Below are 18,407 nucleotides of genomic sequence, written 5' to 3' on the forward strand. Positions count from 1 at the left end.
ACAAAGAAACCAGAGTTTGGTTGGTGGCTGCCACCCTTGGGGTGACATGTGGCAGGAGGGCAGTGGCTACCGACGCCGGAGTGGCAACCGGCGGTAAGAAGGGTGGCCGCCGGGGCCGGAGTGGCCACAGGCGGTGATCGCCTAGGGGGAGCCCAGGAGTGTCCACTGGCGGCGATCGCCTAGGGGGAGCCTAGGAGAGGGATCCTATCGGAACGGACTAACCTTCCTTCCTGGACTAACCTATTAACCGGAGGCCCATCCCAGAATTGCTGTTTTTTTCCTGTTTTTAGGGTTTCGAAGAAAAGGAATATCAAACGAAGTCCAAACGGAATGAAACCTTTGGGAACATGATTTTCTCAACAAACAAGACCCAGGAGACTTGGACCCTACGTCAAGACACAAAAGAGGAGGCCACGAGGTAGGGGGGCACGCCTACCCCCCAGGTGCGCCCTCCACCCTCGTGGGCCCCCTGTTGCTCCACCGACGTACTCCGTCCTCCTATATATACCTACGTACACCCAAACGATCAAATATGGAGCCAAAAACCTAATTCCACCGCCGCAACTTTCTGTATCCACGAGATCCCATCTTGGGGCCTGTTCCGGAGCTCCGCCGGAGGGGGCATCTATCACGGAGGGCTTCAACATCAACACCATAGCCCCTCCGATGAAGTGTGAGTAGTTTACCTCAGTCCTACGGGTCCATAGTTATTACCTAGATGGCTTCTTCTCTCTTTTTGGACCTCAATACAATGTTCTCCCCCTCTCTTGTGGAGAACTATTCGATGTAATCTTCTTTTTGCGGTGTGTTTGTTGAGACCGATGAATTGTGGGTTTATGATCAAGTCTATCTATGAACAATATTTGAATCTTCTCTGAATTCTTTTATGTATGATTGGTTATCTTTGCAAGTCTCTTCGAATTATCAGTTTGGTTTGGCCTACTAGATTCATCTTTCTTGCAATGGGAGAAGTGCTTAGCTTTGGGTTCAATGTTGCAGTGTCCTTTCCAAGTGACAGCAGGGCAGCAAGGCACATATTGTATTGTTGCCATCGAGGATAACAAGATGGGGTTTTCATCATATTGCATGAGTTTATCCCTCTACATCATGTCATCTTGCTTAAGGCGTTACTCTGTTTATAACTTAATACTATAGATGCATGCTGGATAGCGGTCGATGAGTGGAGTAATAGTAGTAGATGCAGGCAGGAGTCGGTCTACTTGTCTCGGACGTGACGCCTATATACATGATCATACCTAGATATTCTCATAACTATGCTTAATTATGTCAATGGCTCAACAGTAATTTGCTCACCCACTGTAGAATACTTATGCTCTCGAGAGAAGCCACTAGTGAAACCTTTGGCCCCTGGGTCTATCTTTATCATATTAATCTCCTACTACTTAGTTATTTCCTTTGCTTTTTTTACTTTGCCTTTATTTTACTTTGCATCTTTATCACAAAAATACCACAATTATTATCTTATCATATCTATCAGATCTCACTCTCGTAAGTGGTCGTGTAGGGATTGACAACCCCTATTCGCGTTGGTTGCGAGGATTTATTTGTTTTGTGCAGGTACGAGGGACTCGCGCGTAGCCTCCTACTGGATTGATACCTTGGTTCTCAAAAACCAAGGGAAATACTTAAGCTACTTTGCTGCATCATCCCTTATTCTTCGGGGAAAACCAACGCAGTGCTCAAGAGGTAGCACTGCTCTGCTTGCTACTGCTGCTGCTAGGCGCTGTTGCTGCTATGCGCTGTCGCTGCTCCTTGCTCTGTTTCCCTTACTAGTTATCGTTGTTGCTGCTCTACACTACTGCTGCTCTATGCTGCTGCTGGCCATGGTGGCCATGGCCATGTGTGCGTGAGCATGTGTGTGTGTAGGTGTGTGTGTGTGTGAGCTGGACCTTTTTTTATTTTGGGGCTAACCACCGTCAGTACTAACCCCTCCACCCCTAATTAAGTTAGTTAAAATACTTTTGCCTCTGTGGCAATAACATGTGGACCCCCCTTTATTAGTTGAGTAAAATAATTAAATTGTCTTAAACTAGCACTCTATGACATGCGCCCCCTGTCAATTTGACCAAGTCAACAGTCAAACTATTTGACTGCTGACTGGATGTTGACTGGGCGGTCAACAGGGCCCACTAACCCCACTTGTAATCCACTGTGGCTAAATCATAGTGTGTACACATAACTTTTGTCTATTTAATTTCGAATTTAAAATAATCGCAAAAATTCTAGAAAATGTTTAAATATTAGGAAACTAATATAAAAATCACAGTGTGTACACTTCTTCCTTTTCAGTAGAGCTTCGAGATAAGCAAACCCCCCTTGAGCATTCCGATATCACCTATTTCTTTCCCTCTCATGCCTGCATTAGAACTGATACTGTTTTTGTTACATTCTTTCATACCTTACCTGCTTATTCTAAACTTCTTAGTATAGGTTGGTTAGAGATCCATTAGTGACTCCCACCTTGCCCCAGTTGCCCCGTTTTACGTTCGATGACTCGATCAACGTGATTGACGTCTAGGCCCCGACACCACACAGCACCCCCTTAATTGTATGACTCTGCAGAGTTACTATCGAGTGCCGAGGGTGATACCTCATCAGCACTTCTGATGTTAACCCAGTAGTGTACCTATTCGGACGTGGCCATGATATGTCTCTGTCCTATCTACTTTGCCAAACACTTTTGCCCTTGTTTTGGACTCTAACTTGCATGATTTGAATGGAACTAACTCGGAATGACGCTGTTTTCTGCAGAATTGCCATGGTGTTATTTTTGTGCAGAAATAAAAGTTCTCGGAATGACCTGAAAATCAACAGAGAATTATTTTGGAATATATAAAAAATCAAGGCTAGGGGCCCATACCCAAGCCACGAGGGTGGGGGGCACGCCTGCCCCCCTAGGCGCGCCCCCCTGCCTCGTGGGCCCCCTGGAGCTCCACCGACCTAAACTCCAACTCCATATATTCGTGTTCGGTGAGAAAAAAATCAGGGAGAAGGATTCATCGCGTTTTACGATACGGAGCCGCCACAAAGCCCTAAACTCTCTCGGGACGGCTGATCTGGAGTCCATTCGGGGCTCCGGAGAGGGGAATCTGTCGCTGTCGTCATCATCAACCATCCTCCATTACCAATTTCTTGATGCTCACCACCGTGTGTGAGTAATTCCATCGTAGGCTTGCTGGACGGTGATGGGTTGGATGAGATTTATCATGTAATCGAGTTAGTTTTGTTAGGGTTTGATCCCTAGTATCCACTATGTTCTAAGAATGATGTTGCTATGACTTTTCTATGCTTAATGCTTGTCACTAGGGCCCGAGTGCCATGATTTCAGATCTGAACCTATTATGTTTTCATGAATATATGTGAGTTCTTGATCCTATCTTGCAAGTCTATAGTCACCTACTGTGTGTTATGATCCGGCAACCCCGAAGTGACAATAGTCGGGACCACTCCCGGTGATGACTGTAGTTTGAGGAGTTCATGTATTCACTATGTGTTAATGCTTTGGTCTGGTACTCTATTAAAAGGAGGCCTTAATATCCCTTAGTTTCCAATAGGACCCTGCTGCCACGGGAGGGTAGGACAAAAGATGTTATGCAAGTTCTTTTCCATAAGCACGTATGACTATATTCAGAATACATGCCTACATTACATTGATGAATTGGAGCTAGTTCTGTGTCACCCTATGTTATAACTTTTACATGATGAACCACATCCGACATAATTCTCTATCACCGATCCATTCCCTACGAGCTTTCTATATATTGTTCTTTGCTTTTTTACTTTTCCGTTGCTATTTTTATCATCACTACAAAATACCAAAAACATTACATTTGCTACCATTACCTTTTACCACCGTTACCACTACTATCATCTTACTTTGCTACTAAACACTTTGCTGCAGATATTAAGTTAACCAGAGGTGGTTGAATTGAAAACTCAGCTACTAATACTTGAGAATATTATTTGGCTCCCCTTGTGTCGAATCAATAAATTTGGGTTGAATACTCTACCCTCGAAAACTGTTGTGATCCCCTATACTTGTGAGTTATCAAGACTATTTTCTGGCGCTGTTGCCGGGGAGCATAGCTCTATTCTTTGAGTCAATTGGGATTTATATCTGCTTATCATTATGAAGAACTTTAAAGATGCGAATTTTTTTTATCCTCCAACTACGAGGGGAGGTAAGGAACTGCCATCTAGGTCTACACTTGATTCACCTTCTGTTTGGAGTAAGCTTGCGACACCTAAACCTGCTTTTGTTATTAATTCTGATATGTCGCATATTATTGATGATGTGACTTCTGCTATGCATGATACTTATGATGAAACTACTTCAATGCTTGATACTACTGTGCCACTTGGTGAATTTCTTGATGAACAACTTGCTAAGGCTAGAGAGAATGAAATTGTTGAAACTGATAATATTGATGAATGTGATGATGAAAACTCTCCTAATAAATACGAATTTCCTGTTGTGCCTGAGGGTTATGTTATGGATGAAGAAACTAAAAGAGACTGTCTTGCATGCAATGATAGAAGTGATCTTAAGAAATTATTAGCTAAGCTTAAACAAAAAACTCTGAATGCTAGAATGAAATATGATCCTGCTTATGCTACTTCACCTATCTTTGTTACTGATAAGGATTATGAATTCTCTATTGATCCTGATATAATTACTTTGGTTGAATCTGATCCTTTTTATGGCTATGAATCTGAAACTGTTGTGGCACATCTTACTAAATTAAATGATATAGCCACCATGTTCACTAATGATGAGATAACGCGCTACTTTTATATCCTTAAAACATTTCCGTTCTCATTAAAGGGTGATGCTAAGATATGGTTTAATTCTCTTGATCCTGGTTGTGTGCATAGTCCCCAGGATATGATTTATTACTTCTCTGCTAAATATTTCCCTGCTCATAAGAAACAAGCTGCCTTAAGGTATATATATAAATTTGTGCAAATTGAAGAAGAGAGTCTCCCACAAGCTTGGGGGAGGCTTCTCCAATTACTTAATGCTTTGCCTGATCATCCTCTTAAGAAAAATGAAAAACTTGATATCTTTTATAATGGACTAACCGATGCTTCCAGAGACAACCTGGATAGTTGTACTGGTTCTATTTTCAGGGAAAGAACACTGGATGAAGACGAAATTATATTGAATAATATGTTGACAAATTATATTGAATAATATATTGAATAATTGGACACTTCCTAAGCCAGCTCCTGAGCCAACTCCTGAGCCTATTCCTAAACCAACTCCGAAGAAAAGAGGGTTTTTATTTCTCAGTCCTGAAGATATTCAAGAGGCAAGGAAATCCATGAAAGAAAAGGGTGTTAAAGTTGAAGATGTTAAGAATTTACCTCCTATTGAAGAGATACATGGTCTTAATTTACCACGTGTTGAAGAAATATATGGTTTTAATCCATCACCTATTGAACAAACACATAGTCTTGACAACCCGACACAGGTGGTAAAGGTAAATTCTCTTTATAGATATGATAAAACTGAAATCCCTCCTACTAAGTTTGCTAGACAAAGTTTGGATGAGTTTGATGATACGTCTCCAACATATCTATAATTTTTGATTGCTCCATGCTATATTATCTACTGTTTTGGACATTATTGGGCTTTATTATCCACTTTTATAATATTTTTGGGACTAACCTATTAACCGGAGGCCCAGCTCATAATTGTTGTTTTTTGCCTATTTTTAGCGTTTCGAAGAAAAGGAATATCAAACGGAGTCCAAACGGAATGAAACCTTCGGGAACGTGATTTTCTCAACAAACAAGACCCGGGAGACTTGGACCCTACGTCAAGACACAAAAGAGGAGGCCACGAGGTAGGGGGCACGCATACACCCCAGGCGCGCCCTCCACCCTCGTGGGCCTCCTGTTGCTCCACTGATGTACTCCTTCCTCCTATATATACCTACGTACACCCAAACGATCAGATACGGAGCCAAAAACCTAATTCCACTGCCACAACTTTCTGTATCCACGAGATCCCATCTTGGGGCCTGTTCCGGAGCTCCGCCGGAGGGGAAATCAATCACGGAGGGCTTCTTCATCAACACCATAACCCCTCCGATGAAGTGTGAGTAGTTTACCTCAGACCTACGGGTCCATAGTTATTAGCTATATGGCTTCTTCTCTCTTTTTGGATCTCAATACAGTGTTCTCCCCCTCTCTTGTGGAGAACTATTCGATGTAATCTTCTTTTTGCGGTGTGTTTGTTGAGATCGATGAACTGTGGGTTTATGATCAAGTCTATCTATGAACAATATTTGAATCTTCTCTCATCTCTTTTATGTATGATTGGTTATCTTTGCATGTCTCTTTGAATTTTCAGTTTGGTTTGGCCTACAAGATTCATCTTTCTTGCAATGGGAGAAGTGCTTAGCTTTGGGTTCAATCTTGTGGTGTCCTTTCCCAGTGACAATAGGGGTAGCAAGGCACGTACTGTATTGTTGCCATCGAGGATAACAAGATGGGGTTTTCATCAGATTGCATGAGTTTATCCCTCTACATCATGTCATCTTGCTTAAGGCGTTACTCTGTTTTTAACTTAATACTATAGATGCATGCTGGATAGCGGTCGATGAGTGGAGTAATAGTAGTAGATGCATGCAGGAGTCGGTCTACTTGTCTCGGACGTGATGCCTATATACATGATCATGCCTAGATATTCTCATAATTAAGCTCAATTCTGTCAATTGCTCAACAGTAATTTGTTCACCCACCGTAGAATACTTGTGCTCTCAAGAGAAGCCACTAGTGAAACCTATGGCCCCCGGGTCTATCTTTATCATATTAATCTCCTACTACTTAGTTATTTCCTTTGCTCTTTACTTTGCCTTTATTTTACTTTGCATCTTTATCACAAAAATATCAAAATTATCTTATCATATCTATCAGATCTCACTCTCGTAAGTGGCCGCGTAGGGATTGACAACCCCTATTCGCGTTGGTTGTGAGGATTTATTTGTTTTGTGCAGGTACGAGGGACTCGCGCGTAGCCTCCTACTGGATTGATACCTTGGTTCTCAAAAACTGAGGGAAATATTTACGCTACTTTGCTGCATCATCCCTTCCTCTTCGGGGAAAACCGACGCAGTGCTCAAGAGGTAGCATTTGATAACTTTATGGTTAAACAAGAAGACTTCAATGCTTATTTTGGTAGACAATTGAAACAAAATGCTTATATGATTGAACACTTGGGTGATTATATGTCTAGAGTTAAAGGTGAACTTAAACTCATTGGTAAACATGCTTCTATGGATACCACTCAAGTAGAACAAGTACTTAAAGCTGAGAATGATTTGCTCAATGAATTAAATTGTAAGAAAAATTATAATCATGTTAGAGTTATGACTAGAGGTGGTAAAATGACTCAGGAACCTTTGTATCTTGAGGGCCATCCTAAGAGAATTGATCAAGATTCTCAGAGAAATGATATTGATGCACCTAGTCCTTCTAAGAGGAAGAAAAAGAAAAACGATAGGACTTTGCATGCTTCTAGTGAACCTGTTATTAACACACCTGAGAATCCTAATGATATCTCTATTTCTGATGCTGAAACATAATCTCGTAACGAACAAGAAACTAGTGATAATGTTAATGATAATGTTCATGTTGATGCTCAACCTAGCAATGATAATGATGTAGAAGCTAAACCTGTTGTTGATCTTGATAACCCACAATCAAAGAATCAATGTTATGATAAAAGAGACTTTGTTGCTAGGAAACATGGTAAATAAAGAGAACCATGGGTTCAGAAGCCCAAGCCTTTTCCTCCCAACCCATCCAAGAAAAAGGATGATGAGGATTTTGAGCGCTTTGCTGAAATGATTAGACCTATCTTTTTGCGTATGTGATTAACTGATATGCTCAAACTGAATCCTTATGCTTAGTACATGAAAGATATTGTTACTAATAAAAGAAAGATACCGGAAGCTGAAATTTCCACCATGCTTGCTAATTACACTTTTAAGGGAGGAATACCAAAGAAACTTGGAGATCCCAGAGTACCAACTATACCATGCTCCATTAAAAGAACTATGTTAAAACTGCTTTGTGTGATCTTGGAGCCGGTGTTAGTGTTGTGTCTCTCTCTTTATATCATAGACTTGATTTGAATAAGTTGACACCTATTGAAATATCTTTGCAAATGGCTGATAAATCAACTCCTATATCTGTCGGTATTTGTGAGGATGTGCCTGTTGTAGTTGCAAATGTTACTATTTTAACGGACTTTGATCTTGATATTCCCGAGGACAATACTATGTGTATTATTCTTGGAAGACCCTTTTTGAATATTGCAGGTGATGAGGACACCACAACCATCGACAAATCTCTAACAATTATAGGTCCAATCACAAGAAGTCGCGCCAAACAAATAGGTCACCAGGTGAACGCTAACTTAAGTTTACCTTGTAACCTTGATGACACAACTATGCTTTCATCTCCATTGTTGTTGGTTGAACTCAGGTATAACACAGAATCAATCCAACCAACCTATGAGCTCTTGAAGCAACTGCTTTGGAGGAACAAGTTTGGAGAAAACAAGTTTCAAGTGAAGCTGATGCTGTCAGTTTTTACCTCTGATGTTTTGGTGTGGCACACCCATTGTCGGGGAAGCTGATCCACCAACACCTATGGGGACAGGGCCCCTTTCGGTTCGGAGGGGGGGGGAGGCCGCACAAAGAGCGGATCGAGGCAGTACACGCGAGCGGTTTTACCCAGCTTCGGGCCGCACGGATGCGTAAAACCCTACTGCTGCTTGTTTGTGTGTATTGAATTCTTGCTCAGGAGCGATGGACGCTACCAGACTGAGTGTGAGAGTGTTCTTGATGTTTCGAATGAGCCGAACCTCCTCTACGTTGCGCCTGGGCCTCCTTTTATACTTTCAAGGGGTCACCGACAGGTGGCAACGTAGACTAGAAGGGTAAAAATGGAAAAGGATGCGGTAGGTGCAGCTACCGCTACTATGGACACAGTGCACCCTACCTAACTCTAACGACAGGGGACAAGGTCATTGAATGCCTGTCTGAGTTGCCTAAACAGTGCAAAAAGTGACCGTTAGGAGCGCCACCGTTTGCCACGATAGCCTTCTCTTCATCTCCGCTTGCCACCGCGCACCCCTAGCTGCGCGGCCTCCTGCCACGTGTGCTTGGGAGAGTCCTAGAGCGACACGTTAGCAGGTGTGCTGGAGCACAGGCACGAAGTGGGGGTTTCCCGCGGCAAGCTCCTTGCCGCGGTCGTCGTCTTGTCGTGTTTGGGAGCTTGTTGCTCACCGGGCCTTGCCGGGACGCAGGGCGCGTCGCGGCAAGCTTTCTTGGTATGCCTTGAGTGGCCTTCCCGGCAAGCTCCTCTTACCGGGGTCTTGTCTCTTCCCGGCAAGAGCCTCTTGCCGGGGCCTGGGTTGGCCTTCCCGGCAAGCTCCTCTTGCCGGGGCCTTGGTTTGAGTACTTTGTTCTTGAATGGTCTTCAAGGGAACCACGGAGGGTCTTGGCGGTCACCCGGCAAGCCTTGCCGCGGGATGCTGCGACCGCCCGTGCACAAGTTCGGGGTACTAGGGTACCCCTACTCTAGTACACCGACAGGAGCGCCCGGGCCTGGGCCAGACACGGTGTCGACCGCTGTTGGGCCAGGCCCAAAACAGTGCATGGGCACGCGCGGCCTAGGTCACGCCGCATATCTCTCCGCTCCCACCGCACCCCCCGCAACAGCACGCGTCAATCACGGCGTCGTGGGGGAGATCGTGGGTGGTTCTTTATTCGGAAAGAGCGCAACGTCCGCCCCCTCCTCCTTATAAGCAGGGGAAACAGGGGTATTTCCCCTATCTTCGTCATTCGCTGCTGCAATCTCAGAAACCTCCGCTGCCCTCCTCCGCTTCCAAAGCCGAAAGAGAGCAGCGCTCCGCTCCCGTCGCCGCCGCCACTACCAGCGCCGTCGATCTCCCCCACCGCCTCCGCCATGGCTCCGAAGCCCGGAAAGGGGAAGGCCGCGAAAGCTGTGAAGTCGACCGAAGCGCAGCGGCTTGAGGCGCTGCGGAAAGAGTGGGCCACCTTCCTCCCCGAGCTCTACGCAAAGGATCTGAGGGAGTGGTACTATCTCTTCTGGTCGACGAAGACAAGGGCGCATCCGCGCACAAAGGTACTCTCCGCCATCACCTCGCAAGAAGCTCCAGTTGGCGGGTACCCTTTCTTTGCCGTGTTCTTCTACTGCGGGCTCTGCCCACCATTCTCTGATTTCTTCTGTGATATCATGAACACCTACGGGCTCCACCTCCTTGATTTTACCCCCAACGCCGTCTTGACCATGGCAGTTTTCGCCCATCTATGCGAAAACTTTGTCAGAGTCCACCCCAACGTAGCTCTCTTCCGCCATTTCTTCATGCCCCGTGTCGAGAGAGGGGAAACCCTTGCCGGGGGGATCGCCTGGATCTCGCGAGCCGGCAAGAAGGAGACCTATCTGGAGGGGTAGCTCCGCAGCAAGTGGGATGAGTGGAGAGCAAACTGGTGCTGGGTTGTAGAGGAGAACCCGGAGCCGTTCACCGCCCTGCGCCAAGCTCCAGCAGTGCGAGGCAATGATTGGAGCGCTCTGTCCGCGGACGATGACAAGTTGAAGATCGCCACCACCCGGATCTTGCGCCTCAGGCTTGCCGGGTTGACTGTAGGAGCTGTCGGCGCAGATTTCCTCCGCCGCCGCATCGCCCCTCTGCAGGCGAAGGGGAGACCCACCTGGGAATTTGGAGGCCCGGCAGACATCATGAGGTTGCGCCCAGGCCTCAACTTCAATTTCACCATCATAGAATTGGACGGGATACTTAAGGAAATATTCAGGCACGACCCGCAGCATCCCGAGTGGTTCAGGTTGCCGGTAGGCGTTGTGCCTCTGTGTAACAACTCCTCGCGCGACCGCATCTGCGCAATGATGCCGTTGTGTGACTCGCACGGGATCGCTCCAACTTGGCAAGAGCCCGCCGGCGACGTCGTGCAGCAGCTCTTCGACAGCCTAGTGGAGGTGGCGGTCAATGCTGACGAGAAGAAACTCCTCACCCGCGACACCACTGATCAAGAGATGGAGCGCATTGCCACGAGGGCGGAAGAGGCGGCGGCAGCCGCGGCCGCGGGTGAATTCGGGTTCACCGTGGAGGAAGCGGACGCGGCGTTGGCGATGAGTCTTGTCGAACGGGAGTAGCCCAAAGAGGAAGAAGAGCTCGCCGCGCCCTACGCCGAGTCGAACGAGCCTGCCGAGGGTGCGAGCGGCCCGCCGTCTCCGAGGAGCTTGCCGCGAGCAGGGCCCGCAGCGCAGCCCCCAGCGCAGCCAAGAAGGTGCCTCCGCAGGGTTGGCGACGTAGCAGGGCGGCAAGTGGTCCAACAGCCGCAGCGTCGCGCGACGCACTCTACCGCGGCAAGTACGGTTGCCGCGGGAGCGCCTCCCGCCGCAGCGACAACTGAAGCGGGGCCGTCTCAGGCTGGCGCCGCAGCCCCCACCAAGCGGTCAAGGGATCCCACCCCTCCACCTCGTCGCGCTGGAAGTGGGCCGAACTTCGACCTCTCCGCGCTCAGCTCCGACGAGGAGGAAGAAGAAGAAGAGTAAGATTCCCTTGCTTGTTCTTGTAGTTCTTCAACTTGCTGATATTGTCTTACATCGGATCTGATCCACCCTGGGCTCTTCTTTTCAGGACTCTGGCCCAGAGGGCGGCGAAGAGGGCCAAGGCTCAGGTGGTGGTCATCGAGGACGAGCCCACTGCGACGACAGGAGGCGCGCCCGAGACCACCTTGCCGGATCCGGCCATCACTTCGCAGAGCAGCCCCCAGCGCAGCCCCCAACGTAAGCATATGGTTTACTTTCTGCTTCTGGGTGCGCGTGGTTGCTCTTTTCCTTTGTTGACATCTGATCACTGGTTTGATTGTGCAGGAGCAGAACAGCTTCATCAGGAGGGCGTGGTGATCTCCTCCGACTCGTCGTCTGCTTCGACTACGCCGCCAAGGGCGGATTCCCCGGCAAGGGAGCGTTCTCCGGCAAGGAAGCGATCTCCGGCAAGGGAGGAGTCTCCGGCAAGGGGGGAGTCTCTGGCAAGGGACAGCACCAATGATCCCCCAGTGGTGGAGGTCATGACAGCAGATCCTAGCACAGGTAGTCCTTCTTGCCCGAAACTTTCCTTGTAGTCTTCTGCTGATTTCTCTTCTCGGATACTTGTTTGATTTCTCCTTCTTCTCCGGTCGTCAGACCCACCCTCCGCGGATCCGATGGAGACCGAGGAGGGCGGTGAGGAGGACGCGCGCGGCAATACTGATGATGCCGCGGCCACCGAAGAAGGAGCCGGCGCTGACGTGCCCGCCGGCGAAGAGGCCGCCAAGGCTACCACCGAGGAAGCTGGCGTGGGATCTGGCGATCGCACTGACGGCCCTGAGGCCGCAGGAGCGTCAGGCGCTGCACCAACCGCCGATCCCTCCGCCGCTGCCGCAGCGTCAGGCTCCGAGGAGCCCCAACCCAGCGCCTATTTGAAGGCTGGCAAGGGCATCTTCATCAAGCTCCCCTGGGCGTCGAGCTCCAGGGCGCCGATGGAAGGAGAAGCTCTGGATGGGGAGGTGCTTGCCTCCGCCGGGTTGTCGATCGTCGACGCGCCGGGAAGCAGCAGCGGCGAGCCTGAGGAGGAGCGGCTGCTACGGAGGCTACTGGCGCTCTACCGCGCCCGCCAAGTCAAGTTGGAGTCCCGGGAAGCGCTTGTCGCGAGGGCGAGCGTGGACATAGAGAAGCATGCGGAGGAGCTCCGGGGTCTTCACCAAGAAACTCTCCGGGCCTTCGCGGAGGAGCGGGAGCAGCTTGCTGAGGAGCGGAAGGCCTTCCTCCTTGAGAAGGCTGAGGCTGAAGAGCAGCAGCGGCTCACCGGCGAGAAGCTGTACGCGCGAGAAGGCGAGCTGACTCAGCGGAAAGTGAACCTCGACAGCCACGAAGAGGAGCTTGCCGCGCGCGAACGGGCACTTGGCGGGACGCTCCAAGAGGCAAAGGATGCGGCTGCGGCTGCCGAGGCCGCCAAGAAAGAATTGGAGGCAAAGGTGGCGCAGCTAGAAGCTGATCTGAAGGTTGGTGGCGAAGAGCTTGCCGCGCTCAAGCTAGAGCGCGAGAAGGACGCCCTTGCCCACGGTGAGCTGCAGGGCCGACTCGCCGAGAGGGGCAAGGAACTGAGCGCCACCAAGGACTCCAACGCAGATCTGACGCTGAAGCTGGCCACCTTCACGGAGACGTTGGACAGCGCCAGGAAACGGGAGGCAGACTTGAAGAAGGACATCAAGGCCAACGAGGCGCTGCTAGCGAGGGCCGTCGAAACCCAGAATCTTCTTAGAGATACTGTGGCGCTCTGGACGGAGGGCCTCGTGAACATTGCTGCAGTCATCGAAGATGAGCTGGTGCAATTGGGGGTGGAAGGCTTCGGGTACTCCTCCGACGAGAACCTCCAACCCAGCGCCAAGCTCACTCTGTTCTTCAAAGGCGTGGCGGCGGCGCTCCAGCAACTCCGGGAACGGATCCCAAAGCAGTTGGCCGACGAGTCACGCTCGATTTGTGCCGAAGTTCTGGAGAAGGTGCTGGTGAAGGTGGCCTTCCGCAATCCGGGCCTCAACCTCACTAACGTCCTCAAGAGGCTGCCGGCGGACGCTGATCTTGATGCACTTAAGGCCCTCTCGCACCCATTGTGGACAGGGTGAACGAGGTCAAAAGGGTTGACGGCGGTCGCGTAGATTAGGCCGTCCGTTTTCTTCTTTTCTTGTCGCTGCCAGTCATCTCATGGGAACACTTTATTAGAGGCGCGACAAGTTATTTTTGTAATATAACTCTATTTTAGGCAAAAAAATTGCTGTGTTACTTCCTTTACTCGACTCTTGGCTTTGTATGGTTCTGCCCTACGCTTTCTAGGAAAACTTGCCGGTGCAGGCACCCTTGCCGCAAGCACCGAGTGCGGAACTTCAGCAGCCTGCTGGCGGGGTCGCTACTGACAAGCAACCTTGTCGCAACTAGTTGCAGCTCACTTAAGTTGTTGAGCGGACTCGAAACAAAGTAAGGGCGCTAGCGGCTCACTTAAGTTGCTGAGCGGACTCGAAGCAAAGTAAGGGCGCTAGCAGCTCACTTAAGTTGTTAAGCGGACTCGAAACAAAGTAAAGGCGCAACTAGCTACGAGTTGGTTCCTCCGCGCACAGGTTTTCCGTACAAAGCACGGTCGTTCAAGGAAAATAACTCAAAAAACTTAAAAAACTGATTGCTCAAGCTTTAGCAACTTAGCTTTTCTGCCGTCTGCTTCCCGGCAAGGAGAAACTTTCTTGAACGGCCTGGTCCACACCATTATCTTCTCCTTCCCCCCCCCCCCCGGTAAACCTTGTGGGCGAGGGAACCTTCCTTCTTTTGAGAAAGAAACAGAGAAATAAAGTAATTATATGGAGCCTTGGGCTCCTTATTGCTTACCGGGGTCTGGTGCTGCACAAAGTGTCAGATAGCATATGCGAAAAATGATTATAGCATAAAGAAAAACTGACAAGATGTGCGGGGCACATGAACTTTACTGGTGCACGGGGTCTGCGCCCGGCTTTGTACAAAGGATTACATGCAACAGCGGCAAGACTTGTACAAAAGGTGGTTGCCGGAAAAGCTTCCGACAACCGCGCCCTACGGGTATAACTTACGAAGATGTTCAATGTTCCAGGAGTTGCTCACCGGAATGCCATCTTCGGTCTCAAGGCGGACAGCGCCGGGCCTAGTGACTCGTTTCACCCGATAAGGGCCTTCCCACTTCGGCGTCAACTTGTTGGAATTCTTGGCGGACTGAACACGCCGAAGAACAAGGTCGCCTTCCTCGAAGCTTCTGGCTTTAACTTTGCGGCTATGGTAGCGACGCAAAGCTTGCTGGTAGCGAGCGGCTCGCACAGCAGCCTGAAGACGGTCTTCCTCAAGGAGCAGCGCGTCATCTTGTCGCAGCTGCTCTTGCTCGAGCTCATCATAAGCGAGCACTCGAGGTGACCCGTAAACGAGTTCCGTGGGGAGAACTGCCTCTGCTCCATAGACTAGAGCGAAAGGTGTCTGGCCAGTGGCTCGATTTGGTGTCGTCCTGATCGACCAAAGAACCACCGGCAGCTCCTCGATCCAGTTTCTTCCACACTTGTGCAGCCTGTCGAAAGTTCTGGTCTTGAGCCCCCGCAGCACTTCAGCGTTTGCCGTCTCCACTTGACCGTTGCTTCTCGGGTGAGCAACAGAAGCGAAGCAGACCTTGGCGCCAAGATCTTGGACATACTGCATGAAGGTGCGGCTCGTAAATTGCGTGCCGTTGTCAGTGATGATCCTGTTAGGAACCCCGAAACGGCAAACAATCGACCTGAAGAACTTGACTGCTGACTGTGATGTCACCTTCCTCACTGGTTCCACTTCCGGCCACTTTGTGAACTTGTCGATGGCGACGTACAAGAACTCAAAGCCCCCGACAGCTCGGGGAAAGGGGCCGAGGATGTCGAGCCCCCAGACCGAAAATGGCCAGGATAAAGGGATCGTCCGGAGAACTTGACCTGGTTGGTGTATCTGCTTGGAATGGAACTGGCACGCTTCACACTTGGTTACTTGTGCAGTTGCATCCTGGAGGGCTGTCGGCCAGAAGAAGCCTTGTTGAAATGCTTTGCCGGCAAGTGCTCTTGCACCAATGTGGTGACCACATATGCCTCGATGTATCTCTGCCAACAGCTGTTGCCCATCTTCCCGGCGAATGCACTTCAATTTCACACCGTTGAGTCTTATTCTGTACAGTGTGTTGTCGACAAACTTGTACATACTTGACTGCCGGGCTACTCTTTCAGCTTCTTCTTGCTCTTCGGGAAGCTCTCCTGTCCGAAGGAAACGGACAATCTGCTGCGCCCATGCTGGAGCTTGTGGCTCGACAACAAGCACTAAAGGCGTATCTGTTGCTGCGGGAACATCCGCTTCTACGGAAAGAACCTGCGGTTCGGCCGGAGCGTGATATTCCCCGGCAAGCTTGCCGGAGCAAAACTTGTCGGGAGCGTCTGCTTCAACGGAACAAACCAAGAGGTTCGCCGGAGCAGACTGCTCCTCAGCACTCTTGGCGTCGATCTTGGGGACCTTCTTGGCGGCGGCTTCGGGAAGCTCTGCCGGAAAGTAGTCACCAGAAACCAACTTCCTCTTCTTATTCTGTCCAGTTGATGGTGTCACGGATGGTTGAGTCAGCTTGAGCACAAAGATCCCTGGTTCCACAGGTAACTTTAGTGCTGCGCACTTTGACAGGCCGTCAGCAATATCGTTCTGAGCTCGCGGAACGTGTTCCATTTGCAGGCCGTCAAAGTGTGCTTCTAGCTTTCTCACTTCATCAACATAAGCTTCCATCAATGGACTCTGGTAGTTCTTGTTCACTTGGCGGATGACAAGCTGCGAGTCACCCCTTACAATGAGTTTCTTGATCCCAAGGTCGGCTGCGATTCTGAGGCCGGCAAGCAAACCCTCATACTCTGCAGTATTGTCCGTTGCTTGCTCCTTGGGAAAGTGCATCTGGACTACGTACTTGAGGTGCTCTCCGGTGGGTGCGATAAGCAGCACGCCAGCACCGGCGCCTTGCAGCGAGAAGGCACCATCAAAGCACATCAGCCACTCTTTGCTTGCCTCTTTGACGGGGATGGTCGTCTCTGGAATTTCTTCGTCTGGGGTCGGCGTCCACTCTGCTATGAACTCTGCCAATGCCCTGCTTTGGATCGTTGCAGTGCTCTCAAACTTGAGGCCAAAGCTTGACAGTTCCAATGCCCACTCGACAATCCTGCCTGTTGCTTCTGGATTCTGCAGTATCCTCTTCAGCGGAAAGCGAGTGACAACTGTTATCTCATGTGCCTGGAAGTAATGGCGCAGCTTTCTTGAGGCCATGAGAAGGCCGAAAAGCAATTTCTGTACGCCAGAATACCTTGATCTAGCACCCTGTAGAAGGGAACTGACAAAGTAAACTGGGCGCTGCACCATTTTCCTGTGTACCTCCTTGCATGCCTGCGCAGACTCAACTTTGTCGGGGCCAGAGCTTGTCGGAGAAGCCCCCTGCTTGTCGCTGGATTCACTTGTCGCGGTCGCTGGCTCATCATCCGCCTCCCTCTCCGCTACTAACGCAGCACTAACAACTTGATTGGTTGCCGCTAGGTACAGCAGCAACTTCTCTTGTGGCTTAGGTGTGACAAGTATTGGAGTGGAGGACAGGTACCTCTTCAAGTCCTGCAGCGCATCCTCCGCTTCCGGAGTCCATTTCATTGGACCTGCCTTTTTCAATATTTTGAAAAACGGCAGGGCGCGCTCAGTAGACTTAGAGATAAACCTGCTGAGAGCAGCCACGCAACCGGCAAGCCTTCGCACATCCTTGACGTGCTTCGGTGCTTCAATCTGCTCGATGGCCTTGATCTTGTCGGGGTTGGCTTCAATTCCCCGCTGAGACACAAAGAACCCGAGAAGCTTGCCGGAAGGGACTCCAAACACGCACTTCTCGGGGTTGAGCTTGAGGTTGATCTTGTGCAGATTTGCAAAAGTTTCTTCTAAATCTAGGATCAGGGTAGCCTTGTCCTTGCTCTTGACCACTATATCATCCATGTAGGCTTCCACATTTCTTTGTATCTGTGGCTCAAAAGCGACATGGACTACTCTTGCAAATGTTGAACCAGCATTCTTCAACCCAAAGGGCATCCGTACAAAACAGTATGTGCCGCAAGGGGTGATAAATGCGGTTTTTTCCTCATCCTCTTCTGCCATGAAGATTTGATGGTATCCTGAATATGCATCAAGAAATGAAAGCAAATCACATCCAGCTGTGGAGTCAACAATCTGGTCAATGCGCGACAAGGGAAATGGATCTTTGGGACAAGCTTTATTGACATCAGTGAAGTCTATACAAAGCCTCCATTTCCCGTTCGCCTTGCGCACGACTACAGGATTGGCCAACCACGTGGGATGGAGCACTCCTCTGACAAGGCCTGCTGCTTCCAATTTCCTGATCTCTTGTGCAATGAACTCTTGGCGCTCCACTGCTTGCTTCCTGACTCTCTGCTTGACGGGCCGCGCATGAGGACAGACGGCTAGGTGGTGCTCAATTACTTTCCTGGGAACACCGGGGATATCAGACGGTTGCCATGCAAACACGTCGACATTCGCCCACAAGAAAGCAACGAGCGCGCTTTCCTATTTGTGGTCAAGCGTGGCACTGATGGTGAAGGTACCACCAGTGCCGTCCTCCTTGGCGGACACCTTCTTGGTCTCGGGTGGAGCTGCCATTGCCTTCTTACACTTGCCGGTGGAGCTCGATGGTGCGTCCTCGACGGTAGCGCAGCACTCCGAAGAGGTGCGCTTGCCGGAGT

Source organism: Triticum aestivum, chromosome 6A (assembly GCF_018294505.1).
Source record: "Triticum aestivum cultivar Chinese Spring chromosome 6A, IWGSC CS RefSeq v2.1, whole genome shotgun sequence".
NCBI classification, from domain to species: domain Eukaryota; kingdom Viridiplantae; phylum Streptophyta; class Magnoliopsida; order Poales; family Poaceae; genus Triticum; species Triticum aestivum.